The following is a 25,629-nucleotide window of genomic DNA, read 5'->3' as shown; positions in this document are numbered from 1 at the left end:
TTCGGCAGACGTCCAGAACACTCTGATGGACATGCCGTTCGATGGCCGTCGCCTCTTTGGCGACAAGGCAGACCACGCGCTTGAGCGCTTTAAGGACTCTAGGGCTACGTCCATGTCCTTGGGCCTCTCGGCCCCGCGCCAGCAACCGGGTGCCTTTCGCTCCTTTCGTGGCCAAGGAAGGGGCGTCCCCACACGCGCCGCCAGCCACTCGCCGCAAACTATTGTCCAGTGCGGCGGCGGCCGTGGAAACCGCCGCGGAGGCGGTCGGGGAAACAGGCGGAGTCAGTCCACACCTGCCCCCGCGGCATCCACCTCTAAGCCCTCCTAGTCCGTGCTTTTTGGCCTATGTGACGCCAGTGGGAGGAAGGGTTCGCCATCACCACTCTCACTGGCGCACTGTCACTTCGGACAGGTGGGTGCTGCAGATCGTCCGGAGGGGCTACTCCCTCCCCTTCGAGACGACTCCTCAAGCCATGCCACCGCAACACCACAGCGTATCGGGGGATCACTTGCGGCTCCTGCAGGAGGAAGTTTCGGCCCTCTTGGCCAAGAGGGCCATCGAGCGCGTTCCTGGGCCAGAAGTAGGACGTGGTTGCTACTCCCACTACTTTCTGGTACCCAAGAAGGGCAAAGGGGGCCTACGCCCTATCTTGGATCTGAGGAACGTCAACGGCTTCCTCCGGAAGGAGAAGTTCAAAATGCTGACTCTGGCTCAGGTCTTAGCTGCCCTAGACCCAGGAGACTGGATGGTAGTGTTGGACTTGCAGGACGCGTATTTCCATATCCCCGTCCTGCCGGCCCACCGGCGTTACCTGCGGTTCACGGTAGGCCACGAGCACTTTCAGTTTACCGTGCTCCCCTTCGGCCTTACGAGTGCCCCACGGGTGTTCACGAAGGTGATGGCGGTGGTCGCAGCTCACCTGCGCAGGTTAGGGGTGTCAGTCTTCCCCTACCTAGACGACTCGTTGTTAAAGGCGGAATCGCCCCAGACAGTCGTCAGCCACCTCCAGACTACGGCGGATCTCCTGCACAGGCTGGGATTTTCCATCAATGTGCCGAAGTTACACCTGTGCCCCTCTCAGAAGCTCCTTTTCATTGGAGCGGTTCTCGACTCTGCGCAGTTTCGGGTTTACCCGCCCGAACAGCGGGTTCGGGATATATAGGCTCTGATTCCAATCTTCCGGCCTTTATCCCGGGTTTCGGTCAGGTTGACGCTGCGGCTTCTGGGGCTGATGGCCTCCTGCATCCCTCTGGTGCATCATGCACGGTGGCGGATGCGGGCTCTGCAGTGGGACCTGAAGTTTCAGTGGGCCCAGCATCAGGGCAACCTGTCCGACCATGTCCTGATCTCGGAGGGCACTGCGAGACAGCTGCAGTGGTGGCTCACGGACCGCGATTGGGTCAACGGCAGATCCCCCTCCCTTCCCCAACCGGAGCACGTAGTTGTGACGGACGCGCCCCTCCAGGGCTGGGGAGGCCACTTGGGAGAGGCGGAGATCCGAGGACTCTGGTCTCCGGCGGAGTCCCGGCTCCATATCAATCTGTTGGAGCTGCGGGCGATCCGTCTGGCACTGAAGGCATTCCTCCCGTCTGTCCGAGGGAGTGTAGTGCAAGTGTTCACGGACAACACCACCGCCATGTGGTACTGCAACAAACAGGGCGGAGTGGGGTCGTGGACCCTCTGCCAGGAGGCTCTGCGCCTCTGGCAATGGCTGGAACATTAGGGCGTGACTCTGATGGTTCAACACCTGGCAGGTTCTCTGAATGCCAGGGCGGACGAACTCAGCCGTCGGTGCTCGATGGATCACGAATGGCGTCTGAACTCGGACGTGGCGCAAGGCCTCTTTCTGCGATGGGGAGAGCCTTGGTTAGATCTATTCGCCACCGAAGAGAACGCGCAATGTCATCAGTTCTGCGCGTTGGAATTTCCAAGGCGGCACTCGCTCGGAGACGCTTTTCGTCGCGAGTGGAGCTGCGGTCTGTTGTACGCCTTTCCGCCTATACCACTTCTGCCCAGAGTGCTGAAGAAGATCTAGCGCGTCCGGGCACAAGTCATCCTTGTGGTTCCGGACTGGGCACAAAGGTACTGGTATCCCGAGCTACTCAGTATGTCAGTCGATCCCCCGGTTCATCTGCCTCTTCAGGAGGACCTTCTGTCGCAGCAGCAGGGGACGGTCCTCCACACGAACCTGTCCAGTCTCCACCTCCATGCTTGGAGATTGAGCGGCGACAGTTGAGGCCATTTGACTTGCCTCCTGAAGTTTGTAACATCATTCTGGCAGCCAGGCGTCCCTCCACAAAGTCGGTATACGACTGCAGGTGGAACAGATTTGTGGCATGGTGCACAGCAAAGGCTGTGGATCCCCTTAATGCCCCTCTTTCTGAGGTTCTCCTCTTTCTTCTTTCTCTTGCCCAGCAGGGCTCTGCTCTGGGCACTATCAAGGGCTACCTTTCAGCTCTTTCAGCCTTTCTGAGGCTGCCTGACCAACCTTCTTTGTTCAAGTCCCCTATCGTTAATCGATTCCTGAAGGGCATCACTCATACCTTTCCTCCGGTTCCCTTCGTGAGGCCTCAGTGGGACTTGAACCTGGTTCTTACGTTTCTGATGTGCGCTCCCTTTGAGCCACTTCACAACTGTCCTCTTCGCCTTCTTTCTTTAAAGACTGCCTTCCTGGTAGCCATCACCTCTGCCAGGAGAGTGAGTGAGCTCCAGGCTCTATCTTGTAAGCCTCCTTTCCTTTCAGTCCATCCGGACAAGGTTGTGTTACGGACGAGGCCCTCCTTCCTACCCAAGGTAGTCACGGCCTTCCACATTGGGCAATCTTATCACCTTGCCCACCTTCTTTCCGCCTCCGCACCCCTCGAGAGAGGAGGAGAGGCTCCACCGTCTGGACCCAAAACGTGCGCTCTCATTTTATCTGAATAGCACACAACAGTTCTGGGTGGATGATCAACTCTTTGTGGGATACGCGGGCGCTAAGAAAGGGAAAGCGGTGCACAAGCGGACCATTTCCCTGTGGATTATCTTGTGTATCCAAGCGTGTTACTCCTTGGCTAAGAAGGATCCTCCTGTTGGGCTGAGGGCTTATTCCACTCGAGCAACGGCCACTACAACTGCCTTGGGCCGAGGTGTGCCCTTGCAGGACATTTGCCAGGCAGCTACGTGGGCCTCGCTGCACACGTTTGAAAGACACTATTGCCTGGACAGTCAAGTCCGGAGGGACGGCTACTTTGGCCGTTCCGTCCTCCAGAACTTTCTGGTGTGATTATTGGTTCGCAGACCCACCACCACGGGGATGGTATTGCTGGGGTATCTATTCTAAGGTAAGGAATCTATCACTAACGTGTCTCTTTCAGATGCACAAGTTACTACTTCTGTAACGATATATCTGTAAGAGACATTAGTTAGTGATAGATTCCTTACCGACCCACCCATCCTCCCCGTTCTGTGAACCGATATCTAGGGTTAAGGTCATCCCCTTTCAGGGCCCTAGTTTCATGGCACCAGTGTTGGTTTTTTGTCATGGCTCTGCGCTTCTGGCGCGGAAAAGCTTTGGCTAAGAACTGACGTCATCACGCGGAGGCGGCGTCTATATACTCCGACGACGTCATCACGGCGCCCACGACGCCGACGACGGACGCGGAGCCGCAGACGACGCCTACCGACGCGCAAGGGTACTGCTACGCAAAAGTTTCCGGATCCAGTCTGACGCCTGGGGATATTCTAAGGTAAGGAATCTATCACTAACTAATGTCTCTTACAGATATATCGTTACACAAGTAGTAACTTGTGCATCCCTGCAGCCCTTGCGGTGAGCACGCCGCTTACGTGGTGGAGAGTGCCAGGAGGCGCTCAAATCGCGGCCAGGGCTCCCGTCTGCGCCTGTACGGACAAGGCCGGGCCACATCTCTTGGCCGAGCGACTTCGAGGTGATTCTGAAGCCAAATATCCTGGTAAGGGGTTGTCAAACTTATTACACTTAAACTTGTTAGCTTGAAGTAACAAAAACAGAAATGGGGAAAAGAAAATTAGCCTTAAATAAAGGGAAGTCGGCTGGGAAAGTTGTTCCCAAACTATCTGGGGAATATCCCAAAGCATGACGGAAGGGGCATAGGGTCAAGACGTGGGGACTTACCATCAAATATGCTTGGCATTGAAACCCTTTTTAAGAAACTTCACGGGAAAATTGACACTATTGAAAGGCGCATCATGACTGAGATAAAATCAGTACAAAAGGATATCTGCCAATTAACAGAGCTGATTACAGACCTAAAGCAAAAAAAAATACCCCTACAACACGCATAAATATCGCGCCAAGCAGAGACTCCGTTAAGCCACTACCATCCGATAAAAATAAAGGAACCGACACTAAAATAGGGAAGACCGACCATGATACATATGCCGTGAAGTGTGCAGTGGGAACATCTGATACATCAGGTTTGAGTACACTTCATAAAGGGAGAATCGAAAGACTACAAAAACATTCTGCTTGCAAAACTGGGGTGTCTTTTTAAATTTGATTGCCCCCCCCCAGGTAACCCCCAACCTTATTATTTTACGAAATGTACCTACATTGACTGAAAACTGTATAGAAACCCCGGGAGCATTGAAAAATTATGTGGTACATTGGTTCGCTACTAATACTTGCTGCAATACTGGGGTTCTCTCCCAGGAAATAAATATGCTAAGGAGAGTGAGCTGGGTGGGTGACATGGATAAGACCTGTGAGGGGGATTGTGTTGTTGTAAATTTTCGACATCCAAATTTTGTGGCCTGTTTACTAGATGAGGTCTCAAGAAAACAGGAATGGTCAAGTGAATACCATCACCAACATACTGATATTATCGCAGTACCCCACAGGTATTTCTATAGACCTAGAACTGAGCAATATTTCAAACTTGGAAGTGTCCAATATTGTAAAATGAATGAAACGATTCCAACCATGCCAAATAGGTTTGACATCCTGAGAAAATGTAGTGAGGTGGACTGACTAAATATAAACATTTCTCAAACGGATGATTATCAACCAATAAGAGGACCACTGAGTACTGAGATAGTGCCTGTAGGATGTAACTCTCACCCTCATTCTATCAATACAGAAACTTTGTCAGTAGAAGTCATGCCACCTTGCACCTACAACGATCCTACACCATCTAGCTACCCTATTGATAATGACCCAGCCAGTAGTCGATTGGCCGGATCACTGCAAATCCTGTCATGAAATGTTGCAGGGGCAAAAAAGAAACTGTCCGACATCATGGCTTAATATCAATCAGAATCGAAATTTGATTCTAATGCAGGAAACTTGGCTTGTAGAACCCTTTTACGTAAATGGCTTTAAACCTATTTTTACCAAAGCAATTCCATCCAAGGCAGGGAGAGCGAGTGGAGGCTGTGCTATTATCTATAACTTCGACACTGGCTCTACAGAAAACTTTTACTAATTCACACCATTTCGAGTTCCTACTCTTTAGTGTAAAGGGAAAGCAAAACATTGTAGTGATTAACTACTATAATAACATTTTTAATAAAACTAGATTAGGGATAGTCACTGCGATGGAGGAAGAACTTGATATCTTCTCGAAGAGGCTGGGGAGTGAGTATATAGTGATACGGGGTGGTGATTTTAACAGCGAATTCTGTAAGTCTTCGAAAATGGATCAATGTGGCCATATAGATGACTCAGGGGACCATATCACTCACTTCTCACATAATCCTTTTGGCGAAAAACTTAATTATGTCATGTATAAATATGGCCTGGAAGAATCGAAGTTGGGCGCCCATGATAGAGCTATTGAGGAATATACCTGTGAGGGGGCTATGTCTTCCTCATGCATTGATCACTTTTTGACATCAAGGAATAGTAGGCCTTTTGTAAACAATTGTAACATTTTGCATAGCTTACTTAGTGATCATCACCCCCTCTTGTTAACGTTAAATTCCAGCTTATATTTTACTGAAAAGGCATGTGTTTCTGCAGCCGATATCAGTAGACAAGGAGAAATAGGGATTTCAATTAAATGGACCAGTGTTAACCCTGCCAATTTTATGGAACACTTGGCTGCAAGCAAAAATCATGACATAGAAGTTTTCTTAGATGCATCTTCTAACAATATGGACACTGTTATGGCTTTTAACAATATTTCAGTAGAAATTATTAAAAATCTGAAATTAAAAAAAAATAAATAAATAAAAGAGATTACTGCCCACGCTGGTTTAACCAAGAATGCTCGAAACTGAATAGAGATTTGAAGGAAGCCTTGAAAGTTAAACCTAGAGATAGAGCAAAAAATAGTAGCCTCAGAAAAAGTTCTAAACAAGCCCTAAACACTAGGAAAACAAAAATTAGAGAGATTGCTTAGGACAACTTGGTCCAGGCAGCTGATACCAAAAACTCCACTCTATTTTGGAAAATTATGGATCAACCCCTGTTTAAGGACACTTCCTTGGTGAGGGTTGAAACAGTAGTTACCCCAGAAGATTGGCTATTGCATTTCGAAGATATTTTTAACCCATAAACGCTGCAACTAAACAGATTTGGATGGTACTATCATTTCAATTAAAATTAGTAAAATTGAAACCATTACTGCAGATGAGATTGGAACTGCCCTTCAAAATAGTGCAAGTAGGAAAGTTACTGGCCCGGATGGGGTCCCGATTGATATTTTTAAATTATAATGTTGACCGTTGGTCCCCCATTTTAGTTAACTTTTTTAACGCTATCACTGACGGGGTGCTACCCACAACTTGGGCCGAAAGTGTGATTGTTCCAATTTTTAAAAAAGGCAACAAAGCTAGCGCAAAATTTTACCTCCCAATTTCCCTCCTTGACTCCACATTTAAACTCCTGGGCAGAATTTTGCTAGCCAGACTAGAATGTTGGGTAAAGGACAGAAATATTCTAACTGAAGTCCAATATGGCTTTAGAAAGGGAATCGGTACGGTTGAGCAGTGTGTAAATCTAGAACTGCTCATAGGGAAATATACCCTGGCAAAAGCGGGCTCACTTCATCTATGCTTTGTTGACCTCTCCAGCGCGTTTGATTTAGTAAACCAAACTCCACACAATATTAGCAGTCTTGTCACAAATGTATGCCCATTTAATATCAAAGATACGATACGGACAGAACGGCTAATGCACGACGCACTTTAGAGTAACCCGAGGGATCAGACAAGATTGTGTCCTTGCTCCACTTTTATTTTCATTTTACATCAATGGAGTTGATCTTTTATTACAGAGTTTAAAGGCAGATGCCTCTGTCGTTGTTAAACGTGTGACACCTGTTTTATTATATGCTGACGAAGCAGTCCTGATTTCCAGGGCTGCAAATGGCCTACAACTCTTGATTGATAAATTCACAAATTTTATGACTGATAAAAATGTTGCGATTAATTGGTCCAAGACTCTAGTTATGACGTGTGGAAAAAGTAAAGTCAAAAGCAGAACCCACTACGTCAATGGTATACCGATTGAAAGGACATCAACTTTCTCTTACCTGGGGTTACTTTTTAATTGTAAAGGTACATGGAATGCACACATTAACCTATGTAAATTGAAATTTTTAAGAATAAGTGAGGCTATTTTTAGATTTTTGCAAAAAATAGGCAATAAGCCAGTGCGAGAGATTTTACAACTACACGGGACTAAATGTATAACAGGGGTATGCTATGACGGACCCCTTTGGGATATGGCTGATACCTCCCCATCACAAATATTGGGAAATACATTTTTACGAAGAGTGTTATCAGTCCCTAATTCCACTGCTACCTATATTGTCCATAGGGAAACAGATGTACCATTTATAAGCGACTTGATCAGAATGTCTGCTCTAACATTATGGTATCGAATCTGGACGAAGGAGGAAACTCATTTTACTAAGGACATATGTGATTGCTTAACCCTTGACCATTGGAAGAAAATACCCAGGTTGAAATATATCCACAGTCTCATTACTGAGTGTGATGCAAGCGCTAATTTTGGACACCCAATGAGTATTGAGAATTTTAGCAAGGGGGAGCTAAAAAGGAAATTCTTTAAATCAAGGGAAACAGCAATGGAAGACGTAGTGTGTGCTAAACCAAATGTTAGATCATACCGTGAAAGGACTTTATCATTGGGTATTCAGCCATACCTTACTTTTTCATCAGAAGCACGCAACATAGATTTTATTTAACTAGATTAAGGTTGAGTACGCTGCATTTTCAAATAGCATTCCCAACGATGGGTAAATGGAGCGCAAATCTCCCTCTATGTCCATGTGTTGGTAAATCCATCCAATGCACTGTACATTTTGTACTATTTTGTAATTTTTATAGGGATTTAAGGTAATCAATTTGACACCCACTTTTTATCTTTAATAGACTGTACTCCTATAACACCGTTTTCTGTTTTATTTGTGACCTAGAACACATTTATATATGTAATGCGGTAATTGCCTTTACTCAAATAGCTATCAAGCGAAGAAAGGAGCTTTCCCATTTGGAATCACTTGTTTATGAATAGGTTGTATAGTCTATGATGTGAAAAAAAATTGTATGGCCTTTTTAAACATAATTCAAATGTATTTTATGACTTTTGCAGTTCCATGTGCTGATATGAAAAACCAATTGATTGCCATGATGTATTTATATTATTGAAGCATGTGACATCTTTTAAAATATTTTTTCAGGGGGAAAAAGGTAATAGGAGGATGTATACTTGAAAAATTGATTGATAACTGTATAACTCACGATGATTTGTTTCTGTTATGTAGAATGCTTTTATGTATATACTTTCTTATATATCAAATTAAGCCTGTTTTGACTTTTAACTTTGACATTTTTTACACTGTCTCTATAGTGAATGGCACAAATGTGCTGCAGTCCACTAGTGATGGTAAACTTTCAGGTCCTGGGTGCTTTTTGTACCATATACTAGATATATGGATACAGTAAATATATCAATAGAAATATGCCAATTCAACCATGTTTAAATGGAAAATATAGACACTTTGACACAAGTTGTGGTTAAAGAGCACAGAATTATAAAGCCAGCCAAAATATAGGGTCCAGCAATGGGTGAAAAATATGGAGTGACCATAGTGAAAAGGCGGGTTTATTCATGAAGACAAAGCCACTTTTTCACAAAGGCAAGTCATGCATGGGACTGGCTTGAGAACCAAATAGATAAAAGAGATTAGACAGCTCGACTGGCTCGCTGGCTGTCTACAGTGCAGTCTAGCCTCAAAGAGACGGATGCCCATTACTGTCATGAACCACATCAGCCCACGCTAGAGGATGCAGAAGCATCTGGCTACACCCAAAGTAGGTCTGTGTAGAACAAATTAACTAAATTAACTAATGTGACTGTATAAGACCCACACCTAGAGAAGTCATGCTGTCTACTTACAAACACAAGGTGTACCAGATATAGGCTCTGCTCCCTCCAATACTTTTGTACCTACCTCCAGATGTTTGGATGCTTCCCAATATCCATGCAGGTTGGATGAGCGGGTTTGTGTAAGCATGTAGAATATACACTTGTAATTATTGTTTCCTAATTCCTAAGTACTTTTTCTATTTTGTTATGATTTTAATCTTAAAGTTAAAGTTGTTATTGCCCATACCACATCACTATCTATAGTGAATCATACTAATTATATGGCACAATGTAAACATGGAGAGATAGGTGCCCAGTAGTGTGCCTGTATGCGGCCTACATTAGAGTTTGAGGCAGAGAGACAGAATTACGGTAACAATGCAGGAGGCTACATAAAGAGGGGACTAAATCACATGACACAGATATATTGTCATACACAACAAGCAAGGATAAGATCTGAATACTAACTTAGACTGTCTGGATGTTAATTATGTGAAAAGAGTAAGAGTAGGGGCGTAATTGTGTAGACATGGGATATAGATCACGTGTTTAGAGGAGACCCACTTAGTCGCAGCAGGCTACACCTCGCATGCAAGATGAGTGGATTTGTGGTTGGCTCAAGATCTACCATTTACAGAAAATAAGCTATGATTGAATAAGGACTTTACATATGTTATATATAAGGATCACTGAATGGCAAAGAGATAACTACACTTGAAATATAAGCTAAAAATGTAATTGATAGTTTCTTTACTAACCTCAGACACTAGTTGACCCCCGATCTGGGAACAGCTATAATATGGCTAGAAGAAATGAACTGTGTCCTGAATGGTGTATTAGATGGAACCCCACCGTGACTCACATTCAAACATAGAATATCCCGCTCATGAACACGAGTGACAAAAGGCCCGAGTTGGGTGTAAGCCTGATAGGAGGGAAACCTAATACTAAAGGAATACTCACATTATGCACATCCTCGTAATATGTGCTCTAGGTTGGATTTTGTGCTGATAGACAAAGCACATGTCCAGTATATGTTGAATATAAAAGACATCTGAAGGGAATTTTCAGACCATTCCATAGAATGTGCAGAGTACACAGTAGGCAGATACAGGAGATGTATACCAACATGGAAATTACCACTTTCAATCACTAAAGATACAAAATTCTGGTCCTCAAAAGGTGTGATGATAACAGATTATTTATCCATAAAAAATAAATCTGCTAATATTGGAGGTGTGCAGTGGGATGCCTTAAATGTGTTTGTAAGACGTATTGTGAGGTCCAGAGTCACATCCATGATCAAAAGAGGATGGTCTCCCGGCTGAGTGGTATCAGACATATAACAGTAAGTTGGCCAGTAGATTGCTGAAGGTATACCAAGAATCTATTCAAATGGGTGCTCTACTGTGTTCTGGTAGAGAGGCATTACTAATTGTTATCCGAAACCAGGGAGAGACCCACTAGTTTGTAACGCTTATGGCCTGCTCTCACTTTTGAACATCAACTATAAGGTGACGGGCAAATTGTTAGCTAAAAGATTGAAAAATATTGTGGGCAGCATGGTGGCTAGTGACCATTGTGGATTTTATATTGGGAAGATGGACAGTGCTTGATACTAGAAGACTAAGGAATGCCTTGGGAAGGGAGAAGAAAATAGTATCGAACAGTTAGACATGGAAATATCCTTTCGATATTTCATGGTACTACATGTTTGCGGTACTAACCACTATGCATTTTGGGCCCACCTTCCTCTCTGTGATTAAACTGCTGTACACAAGCCCACTGGCGACGATGAAAACAAATGGGGCCATCTTCTAAGAATGCAAACTAGACACAGGCACCCATCAAGCTCTATTGCTGTTTACATTAGCAACTGAACCATTGACTTGCCAACTCAGGGTCTCTTTGGATAACTGAGCGATAGATATAGGGGGCGCAGACTCTAATTACATTCATGGAAGGTATGTAACTCCTGTGATGTGGCACAGGATTAATCCCAGTTTGGCAGCTCTCTGAACAAGTGTGGTGCACCAGAAGCACATAGTTCTCCCGGTGTGGGACTATCCCCAAGGTGGCAGACTACTGGACAACAGTAGTAGATAGATCTGTATTTAATATGTCAGTCTCTGTACCACATGCCTCCTGGGAATAGATGCAATCAGAAGAAGAACTGTATAGCTCGGGCTACTATAAGTGAAGAGACGCTTTTCAATCAACTAGCTAGAAAAAAGAGGGCCTGAGATAAAGGGTTGTATTTGGGAAGTCAATGAAGAAACACTTACAGAAAAGATCAAAAATGAGACTGTGTAGAACTGATAAAGTTGCAGAAGGATTTAGAAATTTGGAAAATTTAACTATATAACTTTTCACCACATATAGTCACTTTTCCGCAAAACTATAATGTGGTTTGTACTCATCCATCGCCAAACCTCCCTAAAATCCCTTTTTCTTTTTACCTTTTTTTTCCATATTTATTTTTCTTTTTCCTTGGCCCCATACAGGCATTTTCTCAGGGATAACTTGTGCCGTCCTGATGATGAATCCCCACGTTAGTAGGGATCGAAACACCGTAAACACAACCTCCTTGACTCCAATTTGTATTGCCTTGATTTATGTGAAGAACAAGATGTCTTTTATAATGTGACTTCTTAAAAAAAAAAAAGTTGCTGCCAAGTCACTACATTTTTTTAAAAAATTTTGAGGTCTGTAAATCTGGTGATTTCCAACCCCGTTTTTAACCCACTGCACTTTGTTGAATTAGTTGCTTTTTTGATTGCTTGTCTAAATAAATAATTCCTTGTTTGATTAAAAATTGAACAGATCATTATGTTGTTCTGTAAAACATTGCCTATATTGGTGTGATAGGGACCTTGTTTCTTACAGTTTATTGTATACACTCAGTCCCTTCTGACTCACAGGGTTCCCTCATTTGTTTACAAATCTGGATACCTAGTGACTAGGATGTAAATCTGTCAAGATGCCTTTCGGGGGTTTAAGGGAACAACAATGTCAATCCCTAACATCTCAAAGGGAACCCCAACGACTGTAAGTTGAATTAAGGGGGCCTTTGTAGTGCCACCTGACTTGCCACTGGCTTGGCAAGAGACACATGAGCGACAGAACTCCTTGGTGTCTTCAGACATATGGGGCCAGTGAAAATGAGGGACAATACTGTCCCAAGTCTTGCTTTGCCCAAGATGTCCTACAAGGAGAATGTCATTTCATGGAGAGAGGAAAACCTCTGAACTTCTGGGGTATTACCAAACTCCTGGTGGCACCAGGCTTGGGGTCTCTACCTTCAAAATACAGAAGCCCATCTTCTCAGTAGACTGTATGGGATCCATTGACATTCCCTGCCTCCTCAGTAGCAACTTCCCGTTCAAGAGAGGGGCAGGATTGCTGCTCCAAACTCAAGTCTGTCATGGAAGGACCCCCTGCCCCCAGGAACTCTGTCCGGTCAGGCCCAAGTTCTTCTGGGACAGTTCCTTCACAGGGAATGATTTAATCTCCCTCAGGAGACTGATCCTCACTGGGAGTTTGGGATGTGGATAATGCCTTACCCATCCTGCTCCATCTCCTAGGAGCAATTGGGTCCATTATTTCAGGATCCAATGCTTCCTCAGTGCTGAGTAATTTGGCCTAAGCCCTGGTGATAGCAAATGCACTCGCAGAGATGCTCATCATCTCTGCATGTGTCCTGAACTCTACTTCTGACCAGGCTGAAGTTTCTAGATCACCCAACAGACAATCTACAGGTAGGTCTTGATAATCCACATCTCTTTTAGGGCCAGGTATCCCTCCCCAGCTGAGATTCACAGCTGCCAAGGAATGATCAGTCCTGGTATAGCAAGCGTTGGTTACTTGGTACAACTGACCAAGTATGATCTGCTCAAGAGACAGAAGGTTCTCCGTCACCATTGTGACACTGGCCCCTGTGTCCCTGTAAGCCATATCTTCTTTTCTATTAATTAAAGGCTGTTGTCTGTACTTGCCCAAGTTAGTGGGACTTACTAATAATGTGGCAGATCTATGTCACCATCACAGACAAGGACAGCCTGAGTTGGAGTTCTGACTAGACCAGGACCCACCTCAGAACCCAAGGTTAACGCTACTAATCCTTTGGTTGCGGTACTGCCACTTGTACTGGTGCTAGGGGGATCAGTTGGCTTAGGGGAAGTGGTAGTAGGTCCCTTGTCCTTTGAACAATCAGCATCTATTGTCTAGTGGGTCTTCACATAAATAGCACCAAGGTTTCTTTTGACCCTTCTTGGAATTTCGGGACTCACCCACAGATGCTGGTTTTTGGAACCCTTGAGAAGACTCCTTTTTGTCTTTGTCCGTCTCCCCACCCTTCTCCTGGGGTTTATAAGAATCTTGCTGCTTCTGGTCACCTCCGCCGCCATGGTTTTTCTGCTTCAGTGATCCAATTATGGGTATCATACCCCACCTAGACCTCCTCTGCCTACTCTGAACCCTCCTAGGACTAATAAAGGGGGACCTACTTCTAGGGGCACCCTCTTTGCCATCTGCACTATTTGCAGGGGGATCAGAATTTGCCATTGTGGAGTCCCCAGACTCCTCCTGGCCATACTCAGAATTAAGGAAAGTATGGGGAACCCCTCCTGGCCTCTCTCCTGGAGCATCCCCATCCACAGTGTCCTGTTCCTCTGTCTCGCCAGGATTCTGGTCATCCTGGTGAAGTAGCTCCAAGAGGTACTTTGTAGTGAGGTTGTTACCTGCCTTTAACCGTCTAAGTCTACACAGGGTCCTTAGTTCCTAGAATTTAGGACTACTGTACTTAGCAGACTGAGACCAACTGAGATCCCCACTAAAGTCCTGGTCACTAGATGTAGTGAGGTGTTGCACCTACCTACCCTAGTAAATTGTTGTGTAAATTGTTGTGTCTTGTAAAGCGCACTGCTACCCGGAGGCCTCGTAGCGCTATAGACCACTGGGGAACCCGTCCTGGCTTTCCCTGTGAGATAGTCCCTCCTGGGGGTCTCCAAGGTGAAACCAGGCATCCCCGGCGTTTGTGTGGGGCCGTTGTGGAGATGAGGCAAGCTAATGCCCAGAGTTGCCGAGTGTGCTCCCTGGTCGGAGTAGGCACCGATGCGAGAATTATCAGTCCGCTGATACTGGTCCAAGACCCTGCCGCGTCGGGAATCGAACCCTGGTCCCGGGCCGTTCTCTGCACTCGGGTCTGCCGCCTCTAACCAGTGAGCCACACCTCTCCACAGTGGAAACTAGACTTCCTAAGATTGGAGAAAGGGTTGTGCTAGACCCTTAACAAGCAATCTAAAAGTTCAGTGGAACTAATTGTGTCTATAAAATATTATATGTGTCTAATGCTAGTGATAGTTTTTCATTTAATCCACACCTAAATTATCTGGTAAAACAACACAGGCTTGAATCCCAAACGCTGCACACCAATGTAAGAGGCTGGCTTAGTATACGGTGTTCACTTATGTGTAGCACCCTGCACTAATCCAGACAACCCTTATGGTGATTTTAGTGGTCTTAGACAACATTTGAAAGCTCTCTAAGTGGTAACTGTGGAGAGCAGCCTTCAGGCTTAGTCCAGAAGGAGTGCAAAGCAGCTTCTTTCACCAGTACTAACCATATAGTGTAGGTTAAGTGAAAAAGGACCACACAGTGTAATTATAAAAATATGTATTTACTATAGACTCTCACCAACACATTGTAATATCTCCTAACGGGAGATATAATTACAATACACATAATACTTTAGTAATAGAACACGTAAGAAGCACAAATACACAGTGGTCTCCAGGGGAGACCAAACCATATACTAATAAAGTGGAATGTGAAACACAACCTAAGTCGAGACTAGACCCAAAAGACTTTGAAGAGCTGGGGACTCAAGGAACAACCCAAGGTAAGTACCCAGGAACCCCATGGAGTCCATGTGCAGAGTGCAAACACGCCTGCGTGCTCAATAAAAGTTAATAGTTTTTAAGAAGGGCCCTTCCCAGAAGTCCCTGAAGAAACCCAGTGGAAGATGGAAAGTTGGAGATTCACCCAACCGGGGATATCCCAGGAACCAGAATACCTACACCAGGGAAGCCGGGAGCATTGGTGCGAAGTGACGTCGGAAACCGCCGTAGACCACAATGGAGGACTTCAGTGAAGATGCCGCTGGTGAAGAAGGTGAAAGAGTCCAGTGGAACCCAAAGGTGGTTTCAGGAAGAGAAGTATCTTCAAGCTAAGGAACAGAGTCTATGTCACTCAGGATTGACCAGGATGCATGGAAGACTAATGCCCACCGTTGTTGGAAGATGCAGGAGAGTTGATGGTGACCTTGGAGCTATAGCTGTGTTGACCAGGCGATGCTGTGGAAGACCAGGAGCTATTCACAAGCTGTCTCACGTAGAATGTCAAGAGCCAGTGGGGGTCAGTGGCTGGCGGGCACACCAACAAGCCTTGGCAGCTGCAACAAATGTGGCAGATGAAAAGGGTGCAGTGTTGGGACCATCAAGGTCCAGGGGACTCACCAAGAGCAGGTAAGTCAGAGCAGGCCCCAAGCAAGCAGGGGAGCTAACTGGAACCAAAGAAGACCATTGAGGACCCACAGGCCGGAGGCATAGGAGTCGCAAGAGGATCTCGAGCAGCTCACCAACAAGCATTTACAATGCAACAGTCTCGCCTTTGCAAAAGTTAGAGCTATTGGCATTGTAAATGACACATTTTTTATTTATGTGTTTGGTTTTGAAAGCAGATAAATAAATGGCATTGTCATTTACAATGCCAATAGCTAAATCTCTCGCAAATGGGAGACCTATTACATTTGCACCCACACAGAGAGCCACACACACACACACATGGATCTGGTTGTGGTGGATGTGGTGGTGGTGGTGGATGTGGTGGGTGTGGTGGTGGATGTGGTGGTGGGTGTGGTGGTGGATGTGGTGGTGGTAGATGTGGTGGATGTGGTGGTGGAGATGGAGGTGGAGGTGGTGGTGGTGGAGGTGGTAGAGGTGGAGGTGGTGCAGGTGGAGGTGGTGGTGGATGTGGAGGTGGTGGTGGATGTGGTGGAGGTGATGCATGTGGTGGATGTGGTGGTGGATGTGGTGGTGGATGTGGTGGTGGTGGATGTGGTGGTGGTGGTGGTGGTGGATGTGGTGGTGCATAGTGACCACTATCCCAAACCCAGCCCACCATGCATTTCCTCTCCCGAATACTTTTAAGCCCCAACCAGTCCTTGTGTTTAGTTAGAAAACACTGCCATGCTACACTAGACTCTATATACCTTGTTCCTCCCTTTGGGCTACAACAATATCCTCAAAGCCCTCATCAGTTCCTTACCTAAAAAGCAGCCTGAAGCCCCCTTTGCCTCCACGAGGCCCCTCTCCAGAAATGCAGCTTATCAAAACAGTCATGCATTGATGTGCCCACTTTAAAACTCTACATGCCAAGGCAACACCCTCGCATAGGCATGCACCTCTATCCCCCTCCCAGATTATTACTTTTCTAGAGACCATAAAACAGACAATCCGCAGCTCTTTTGTTAAATCCACAGTGCTACACTCTGGCCATGAGTAATGGAAAAGGCCATGACAAGAACGCTGCCTGAGCTCATAGTACTCACATTCAACCTCTCAAGATAATCCTTTCCTGTTGAAATCAGATATGGGTCCAGGGGAGACTCATGAGGTGAAAGCTATAGTCTGATTTGCAAACAGCCATAACTGTCATGCTGCATGTTCCCACACCGCTCACCACAAGCCCCTTCTACAGCTCAGAACTCTATAGGAATCTTATAATGTCCAGTTTGGCCCACAGGCTTACAACCAGATACCCCAATGTTGTTGCATAAGGCCCAGCCTCTGCGCACACGTCTTCTCTGGCGGCTCACCCCACCCCAAAATTCCAAAGGACTAACCTGCAGAGCCCCTGTAAAGCACCATAGGAGACCCCCTAAGGCCAACTATGCCCCCACTGGAATGCAATCTGACATATTTGCCCTGGTATGTGAGGCCCCTGCTCGCATCGCCCCACGACAGACCCCTCCAAACCTCGCCCATTTTCCTAGGGAAACCATGCAACAGCGCATGCACTTTACATGTCTTTAAACAGCAGCACACTTGAGTCCCCAGCAGCACAGACTCATCTTACACTCTCACCCTGTCCTATGGAGACGCACTAACGGACAGAGCAGCTCAACCAACCAGTCGCCCGGCTACTGTGCTAGCGCCCAATCAAGGAGTGGAGGCGGGACCGTGCTTGCTCTGCTCCCCTGCCCCTATCGTGTTCATGTGCAGTTTTGCCGGAGCCTCCAACATGGTGACCTGCCTCACAAGGGCATCTGGGGGTTGTAATTTCAGAATGCTGCGGCGCGCGGGTCTGTGCTCCGCCTGCAAAGCCCACCGTGATGACGTGATCCTGATACACGTGTCTTCAGTTTGAGCCGCAAATAACTATTGACTAGAACGACAATGTAACACGTGGTAGCATTGGCACTTAATGACATCAGTTAGCGAAGATCACTCCTTTGCTTGTAAGCGTGTGCTAGTCTGTATTTGTTCAGCAGTCGGAGCATTTCAACAGCTGGGACATACACTACTTGAGCGCCTTGTAAGTTGTCCTTTTTTAAAAGAAAAGAAGACACTTCTTGAACAAAAAAATCCCTTGCCAGCGTTTGCACATTTCATTGGTCACTCCGTTTGATTTGGCTGGCAGAGCTGCTGTTCCTTCTTTTAATTGGACTCCGTATCTCGCTGTGGCGATTGCGCTCCTTGAGGGACAGGGGCAGACGAGCGTGATGGCAAATACAAATACTGTTTCTGAGTTCCTATCTTGAGGGCGCCGTTTTCGAGCTGCCTCGCATTATATCTGTCTCCTTGCAGCTATTCCCCGGATGCCGGAGTCATAATTGAATCCGGCTTCATTTGGTTTTGAAGATTCCACGCTCCGAGAGGTGCGGGCCGGAGCAGCGATAGAGAGCTGCAAGTCACTGGGCTGCTTCATTGAGGCGGCTTGAGCCAGCCTATAATGTGAAATGCGCAACATGGTTCCCTTCTCGAACATCACATCGAACGAGAGTTTAATTTAAGTCATATCTCCCGTTAGATTATATCAGGTTGTTGCCTCTTTCCACAATCTAACCCGATCTATCTATAATAAAAATAAAACAAGGGTGGCGTGAATGAAGGGTAGCAGGGGTGAGAGAGGGGGCGGGGAGGGGCAACGGGATGAGGCAGAAGCGGAGGAGGGGGTGACACACAACCACGTTTCTCCGAGGCGAGGCAGAAATGCCTCGGAGAAACGCACGGTCATTTTGGGATCCGGGGGCGTGTTTTTCTTTCTCTCCTCTTCCCATTGGCTGGAAGGTAAAATTCCAGCCAATGGGAAGAGGAGAGAAAGAAAAGAGAAAAAGTTATCAACACACCCCGAATCCCAAAAGGACGGGACTTAAACGGAGTGATGCCCCTCTCCTCCAATGGCTGCCCTCCGTTGGCTGGCTGGCTGGCTAGAAATAAACTGGCCTCCCCTGGGGGGGTGGGAATCACCCCTCACTGCATTGTTCTTGCTGTCAACACTGAAACAGGATCCCTTCTTAGGCATCAATGCTGCACTTCTTCCCTATGCAGGACCCGGAGGAGTCACCTTTAAGGGTGGGGGGAGGAGTCACCTTTAAAGGTGGGGGGAGTAGACAAAATCCGCCGTGATCATTGCAGACCTCGCCTTTTCCCAAGCAACATATAGAAAGTCCATATAAAAGCCTAGAAACAGGCTAACGCACAGTAGTAGTGTGCTCTAGAATTTGTATAGCGCTTTGAATACCTGAAGAGGCTGCAAAGCGCTCAGATTTGCAACAGATTCCTGGCTGCCCTCTCGGAGACGGAGGATGAAAGAGTGTCGGATAGTAAGTACTACCTGACAAACTTGACGTGGGCATGTCTTTGCTTGATTTAAGGAGCACTGACAAGATCCAATAAACCTCTGACAAAAAAGTTTTCAGAGAGCACTGTGTTTCTTGGCTGGGCTGTTGTAGAGGTCACAAGTGTTTTAGCGGCATTCTTTTGCCTAAAGCCATTTCAATCGCCAAGAATTCCCTCAATGGAAAAAGGAAAAGCAAGATCTAACAGGCCGCGCAGAGATCGACACACATGCACACCCCTCCGAAACCAGGTGGCAGTTACAAGTGCCCCACAAAAATAGCCAACATACTCGCAAAATATGCGTTCCACGTATCTGGTAGTGCTTAAGACAGCTCAGCTGGTTAATGCATCTGCAGTGAAGTTCTGTTTAAAAACAGCAGGGTTGAATGCTGGTGGAGAAACGCAGCATGTCATCCTTCTAAAGCTAATTAGGTAAGTATGAAAGATGAGTAGATCATATAACAGCTATTAACAGCGCCAGGGATCAACAAGTGTGTATGTTATTAGTTGTCATCTCTCCAAGCGTAACATAGCAGCAATTTGCAATTATTACAGCTGCATCAACTGAGGGACTCAAAAATCACTGCAAAATAGTCACTGCTGGGGGTTCGAAGAGCGCACAGGAAAGGTGGACTCTTCCTCCACAGGGTTCATGATGGAGGTTAGTTACCCTCACTGCCTGCCGGTGCCTGCCTACGGCTGATGCCAGCTGTGAAGCCCTTCTGTTTCCAGTTCCTCAGCTCTACAATTAACGTGCACTCATCGATGGCTCCAAGAACAGTCACAAATGCCCCCTCCGCCTCTAGTACCGTAAAAGAGAGCAGTTCAACCATCTCAAGCAGTCTCGTAGCGGCTTGAAACCTGAATCTAGGGGGGTCATTTTCCATTCATGGTTAGCTTGCGATGGCTGCAGTTCAACATTTTCAGCCCTGGGTGTCCATATAACAGTCACAGCAGCTTACAACTCTTAAAACTTAACGACAGGACTAACGTACCCAAAACACAATTTCCTTAATTAAAACGTGCGTCAGAGCTGGAATGGTGGTGACTCTGTGACATGGAGCCACCTGACCACCCTTATTCAAGTCCTGGCTTTACCTGCCTGCTTCTCTTATCCATTATAAAAGCAGAGTTGCGGACACCTGAGTGGCAACAAAAACAGACGTGGACACCCTACTCACATCTGCCGTGGGGCTACTTTGTGGTTCACGAGATGGCTCAGGTCACCAGCTCGAACCATCTTAGCACAACACAATACCTTTTTTTCCAGTCTCTGCCTTTCATTTTACAAATATGAGTTATGTTCCTTTCCTCCACAGGTTTGACCGAAGTAAAAGAAACTACAACTCCCAGAATGCACTTGCTACAAATGGACGCCCAGGACCAGTAAAATGGCGTCCGAGTCACCTGGAGCGCACTCACCTCAGCCCGTCCTCCGAGAAGCCGTTGAGTCCCTGGCTGTCGGGCCGGTCCCGCCTCCTCCGGTAGAGCCCAGACTGCGAGAGCTCGTTCAGCAGCAGCCTGTTCATATCTCCTTGGACGGCGCAAGGCGTTTTTTCACGTTTATGCAGGGTGCTAAAACTGCCAAAATGCCTGAAGAAGGTATGTGCGCGCACACCTGCAGGGGCGAGCTCTGCGGGGCACGGGAGCGGCCCAGCCCGGCTTCCTGTTCCTGGCAGGTAAACACCCTCTCTGAAGGGCACCGCCGTGCGCTCTCCTTATCACCGGGCCTCTCACCTCGGGTGGCCACACAGAGGAGAGGAGAGGGGAGGGGAAGGGAGCCGGCCACAGGCCTTTGTCCCTCGCGGGGCCGGGACAGGCCGCGGGTCAGCCGGGCCTCCCTCAGCCTCTTGGAAACGAGCCGTCAGGTAATGAGCAATGAACTGCTTCTCACCCCCATTCATATTCGCAGCTTCAACGACACACAAAAGCCCCTTGTTGACAACATTACACATTTAAATGGCACCACTCGGGTCCGTGACAATGAAACAGAACGAAGAGCACACCTTCGGGTCTCTTTCAGTGGGGTCTCAAACCCTGCAACAGCGGAGACGCACTGCCTCTCTTCCCTCTCCTGCCCCTAATTAACCAGAAACAGATGCAATTACGACAGTTTCTGTCCGTTGTAACGGGGCAATTTGTGAAAGGCAACTCATTCTGTTTGATTTTTTTAAAGTAAGAAAAGTTTATGGAGGTGTAGTACGCGCAAGACTGCTTGACGAAAAATGGGGCGGGACTTAAAAAAAGACCCAGAAACGCCCACGAATTGCGTCGTGACGGGGGAAAGAGTGATTGACAACCATCTCTTCCAATGGCTAGCCTCCATTTATGGAGCTAGCCAATGGAAGAAGGGGCGGATTAAAGTCCCCAATACTGTGCTAACATAAAATCTCGGCCTGCGCCAACACTGCTGCGCAGTGTACGCTAGGTCGAGACCTAATAAGGAAGGCCCACAGTGCAGAGGATCATGTGAGGATGAAGATCTTGTTAGCAAGAGATGCTTGAGGCTTGAGCTTCTTGAAGCCTGAAGATCTCTGGAGAAGAGAGTCAACAAGCCTTGACAGTGGCAAGTTGACGTGGTGTACAAGGGTACTGCTCCAGCGGTTCCGACGAGGGATACTGGCTTCAAAGTTGCTGTGAAGACAGTGCAGGCCTCGGGGGAGTTGCAGAACCGCCACCTGTGTTGCAGAACCTTTCGGAGTCTGTGGGAGCTCAGGAACAGCAGATTCGTCAGCTTCTTTGCGGTACCTGAAAGTGCTGGGGAGTGACTCCTTCACTCCAAGGGAGATTCCTTCTGGTGTCTTGGATGTCCACAGGCCTGTAGAAGAACCTGTATGGAGTACAGACAACTGCCAGGAGAACGAGACCAGGAGCAGCAGGAGTCTTCCCAGTTGTAGTCTTGGTTCCCAAACAAAGTCCAACTAAGTCCAAAGTGTCCAGACCGTTGAAGATGAAGTAGTTTCAGATCTGAGTCTTGTCCCACAACGAAGCTAAGGAACCACCCACAGATGAGCCCTAAGGACCCTGAAGAAGGTTTGGGACGATTCATGGGTCTCTCCCACAGGAGGGGCTAGACAGTGGGAGGATGCTCCTATGTCCCTTGTCCAGTTTCGGGCCAGAGCAGGAGCCAACAGCTCTCTGAACTGGTTCTAACTGGAGTATGCAAGGAGGGCACCAAAAATGCCCTTCAAAGCAGTCTAGTGGCGCTAGCAAGTGCCCCCACCCTGGCTCAATACACTAAGTGCTATCTGGGAGGTGTAAAGCAAGGAGAGTGCAGTTCCTAAAAGGGGGAAGGGGATGGGAAAGACAAATCTTTTGTCATGTTGCCCTCACACACCCCGAGAGGTGTCATGCTTCATCATTGGGCCTTGCTCCTCGTTGGGCCGGCGCTGCAATGCTCGACGGGCTCACCGTTTCCGGGGCTCTTTGTCTGAGATCTTTTTAGGTAGCCGTTGGGTGCTTGCGGGTGTGGGGGCAGTGAAGATGTGTGTGCACAAAGGTGGTGGTTTAAAATGGGTCAGGGACAGTCCTGTCATCAATAATTTTAATGTTAACGGTAGTACCTGCCTAATTAAAATAAAGTGGATGTCCAATGGGAATATGATGTTCCCGGTGGACACTCTCTAAAGTGAGGTCGACATGTTTCATGCCTGGTCGTTCCAAGAAGAATCAGGTGGCACTTCCTCCGGACCTATGATATGTGTAGTGCACAGCTAACGACAGGTTCCCAATTAGTTAAAGGTAGCCTGTCAATGGGGCCCTAGTAGTCCTGTACTGGGCGCTGTGGTGACCTATAAAGGAAACCAAAAAACACAACATTGCGTAAGGGAATGGACAAGGGGGGAGGGAAAACAAGTTAAGAGGAGAGGGCTGGTAACTAACATTGGCAAGCCTAAGTTAGTGCAGTTGTTGTAGCATTGTAACTCATGCTCAGTGAGAGGACTTGTCAGGATAAAAGGCCCAAGAGGCCGTGTCCAGGTAGGGGTAGCAACCATGCACATGCTACGGTAAAAACAAGGGATTCTTAGTGCATACATAGTGGCCACTGGTGCCCAACAAATTTGTTAATAATTGAAAGGAGCCAGTACCATAATTGCCGGAATTACCACTGAGGGATCATAGCTTTCATTAACAGGGTGGTAATTGTACAGGCACGTGCTCTTATGCTGGCGGTGAACTAAATCAAAGTGGGCAGTGCCCAGTAGTGCATACCAAGTGGGGGCTCGAAGAGTGGTGAGCGCCCACCTGATTTGTCAGATAGATCTGGATCAGAGAGGTGGCGTGTTAGTAACAAAAGGGGACAACATCGTAATATCTACAAATCAGCCTCTGAAGGTAAAGGCATGCGTGGTGGTCGCCTGTCTAACCACGTGTCAGACATCATAATTGAAAACAGCGCTGTGTGGATAGCCCAGTGTGACCGTAGGAATTATGAAGAGGTAAAGGTTTGTTTTGCACGCGCTGCATGGTGTGTGGCAGGCATGCAAAAGTGGCGATGTGTCTTAGTTCCGTGCCCCGCTATAACGGAGTGCCAGAGAACCAAGTAGTGTCCCTCAACCACAAGTTTAACAATCAAATTATCAGGGATATAGTGGATCGGTGATCCCAAGGGCACTCACCCGAGTAGCAGAGGCTACAGCCTGACGGGGGTGCGATGGAGCACGGTGTTGCTCCACTCTTTCACAAAAAAGAGTAAGTAACGCTTAGTAATCGTATACCAGTGCGGGGAGGGGCCCTTGCAAACGCTTATGGTAACGCTATTGTCGCAGGCATACTCACCGAAGGGTGGCGGCAACTTGCTGAAAGCCTACCCTCGCTCCTGTTCCCTGTGAGTTTCAGACGCGGAAGTGTAGTATTTCTGAAGGATGACGCGTGGAACACTAGACCGGCAACTGGTGCCACCATCTTGGGGTGGGTGATCTCAAGATAACAACTTTATTAGGACACTCCAGACGTTACGGGAGTGGAACCACTGAGAGAATATGATGGCTGGTAATTACTTGTGCTTTTAACGGTCTCACTGATGTATGTGTACAAAAGTAATGCGCAGTTTTAAGGATATTCCCAGTGAGGGGCAATGATGAAGAAATTAAAAATTACAAATTACAGTGTACTAGTTTGTCTGCGGGGTGCTCAGCGGAGTGAGTGAGACCTGTGGGGTGCCCACCACTGTTAAAGGCGCCAATGATTTAAAACACTGGTGAGGGTGCAATAAGGTTATGTTGAAGTTTGGCTGAATGGACAAGGGCGGTTGCACGAGTTTTGATTAATGGTTATACATCGGCCGGTGTGGCGGTAAATGGCCCATATGGACGGTAGTAGTCCAAGTTAATCAACGGAGGTGGTGGGTGTAATGGATACAGAATTGTGGAAGGGGACTGGGTATTAGTGAATTATTGATGCCCATGGAATGTCATCATTGAGTCCTTGTTTGTGGGTTGACAGCTTGAATACCCAACGTTGTTCTTTTTTAAAAAGTGCGTCTTTGTGGATGTTTTGGTAGTGTTCCAGGATCGTCCATTGAAGGTCATTTGGAGAGTGTCCTGCTTCTGTAAAATGTGTGTATAGTCTTGTAGTGGTCTTTTTACCGCGGATGTTGCTCCAGTGTTCTGAGATTCTGGTTTTAATGGAGCGGGTAGTTATACCGATGTAACGGAGATTACAAGGGCATGTTAGCAGATAAATGCAGTTTTTTGTGTTGCAGTTGGTGTGTTTAGTTTGTGTCCATTCCCATGTGGCAAACAATGCAATTGTTTTTGTTGCGGTAGTGAGGGGGCAGGCCACACACTGGCCGCAGGGAAAGTGGCCTGTGTGCTTGGGGGTAATCCCCATAGGGTATTGGCGTATGTTGGCTGTTGTCTGGGTCTGGTATTGACCACCATGTCTTTGATTTTCGATGTTATTTTGAAAGCAAATCTAGGCTTCTCAAAGGTTTTATCCCCCACCTGTAAGATCTTTCAGTGCTTATTAATCACTTTTTTTAGGAGGTTGGTTTCAGGGGTGTATGTTGTGACGCAAGTCAGGACTTGAGTCCTGGGTTTTTCTTTTTTCTCTAAGAGTGCCAGTCGGTTGGTATTCCTAGCCCTCTTCGGGCATTCTTGATCTGCTTTGTTGGGTGCTGGCGGTTATGCAGATTGGTGCTCAATTCGGAGGCTTGGTGTCTGAAGTCCTCTATCTCGATGCAGTTGCGCCTAAGTCTAAGGAATTGCCCATAGGGCAGGTTCTTTTTAAGGGCTTTGGGGTGAAAACTTCTAAATTGTAAAGGGCAATGGCTGTCAGTGGGCTTCTTGTAGGTTATGGTTCCTAGTTTGTTGGGGTGTCTTTTGATCAGTAGGTCTAGGAACCTCACTGGTGGAACTGTGGGCTGT

The 25,629-nt window shown here is 47.0% G+C and overlaps 1 protein-coding gene across 2 annotated transcripts in view; it reads left to right on the top strand.

The window, feature by feature from the left end:
• The window catches only part of BCAR1 (BCAR1 scaffold protein, Cas family member), a 573,883-nt gene that overhangs the window by 250,752 nt on the left and 297,502 nt on the right, over positions 1-25,629 (top strand). The gene's annotated exons all lie outside the window — the stretch shown is intronic.

Source organism: Lissotriton vulgaris, chromosome 12 (genome assembly GCF_964263255.1).
Source record: "Lissotriton vulgaris chromosome 12, aLisVul1.2, whole genome shotgun sequence".
In the NCBI taxonomy this organism is placed as follows: domain Eukaryota; kingdom Metazoa; phylum Chordata; class Amphibia; order Caudata; family Salamandridae; genus Lissotriton; species Lissotriton vulgaris.
The sequence above is the reverse complement of the archived record's forward strand: the minus strand, read 5'-3'. Positions and strand labels throughout refer to the sequence as shown.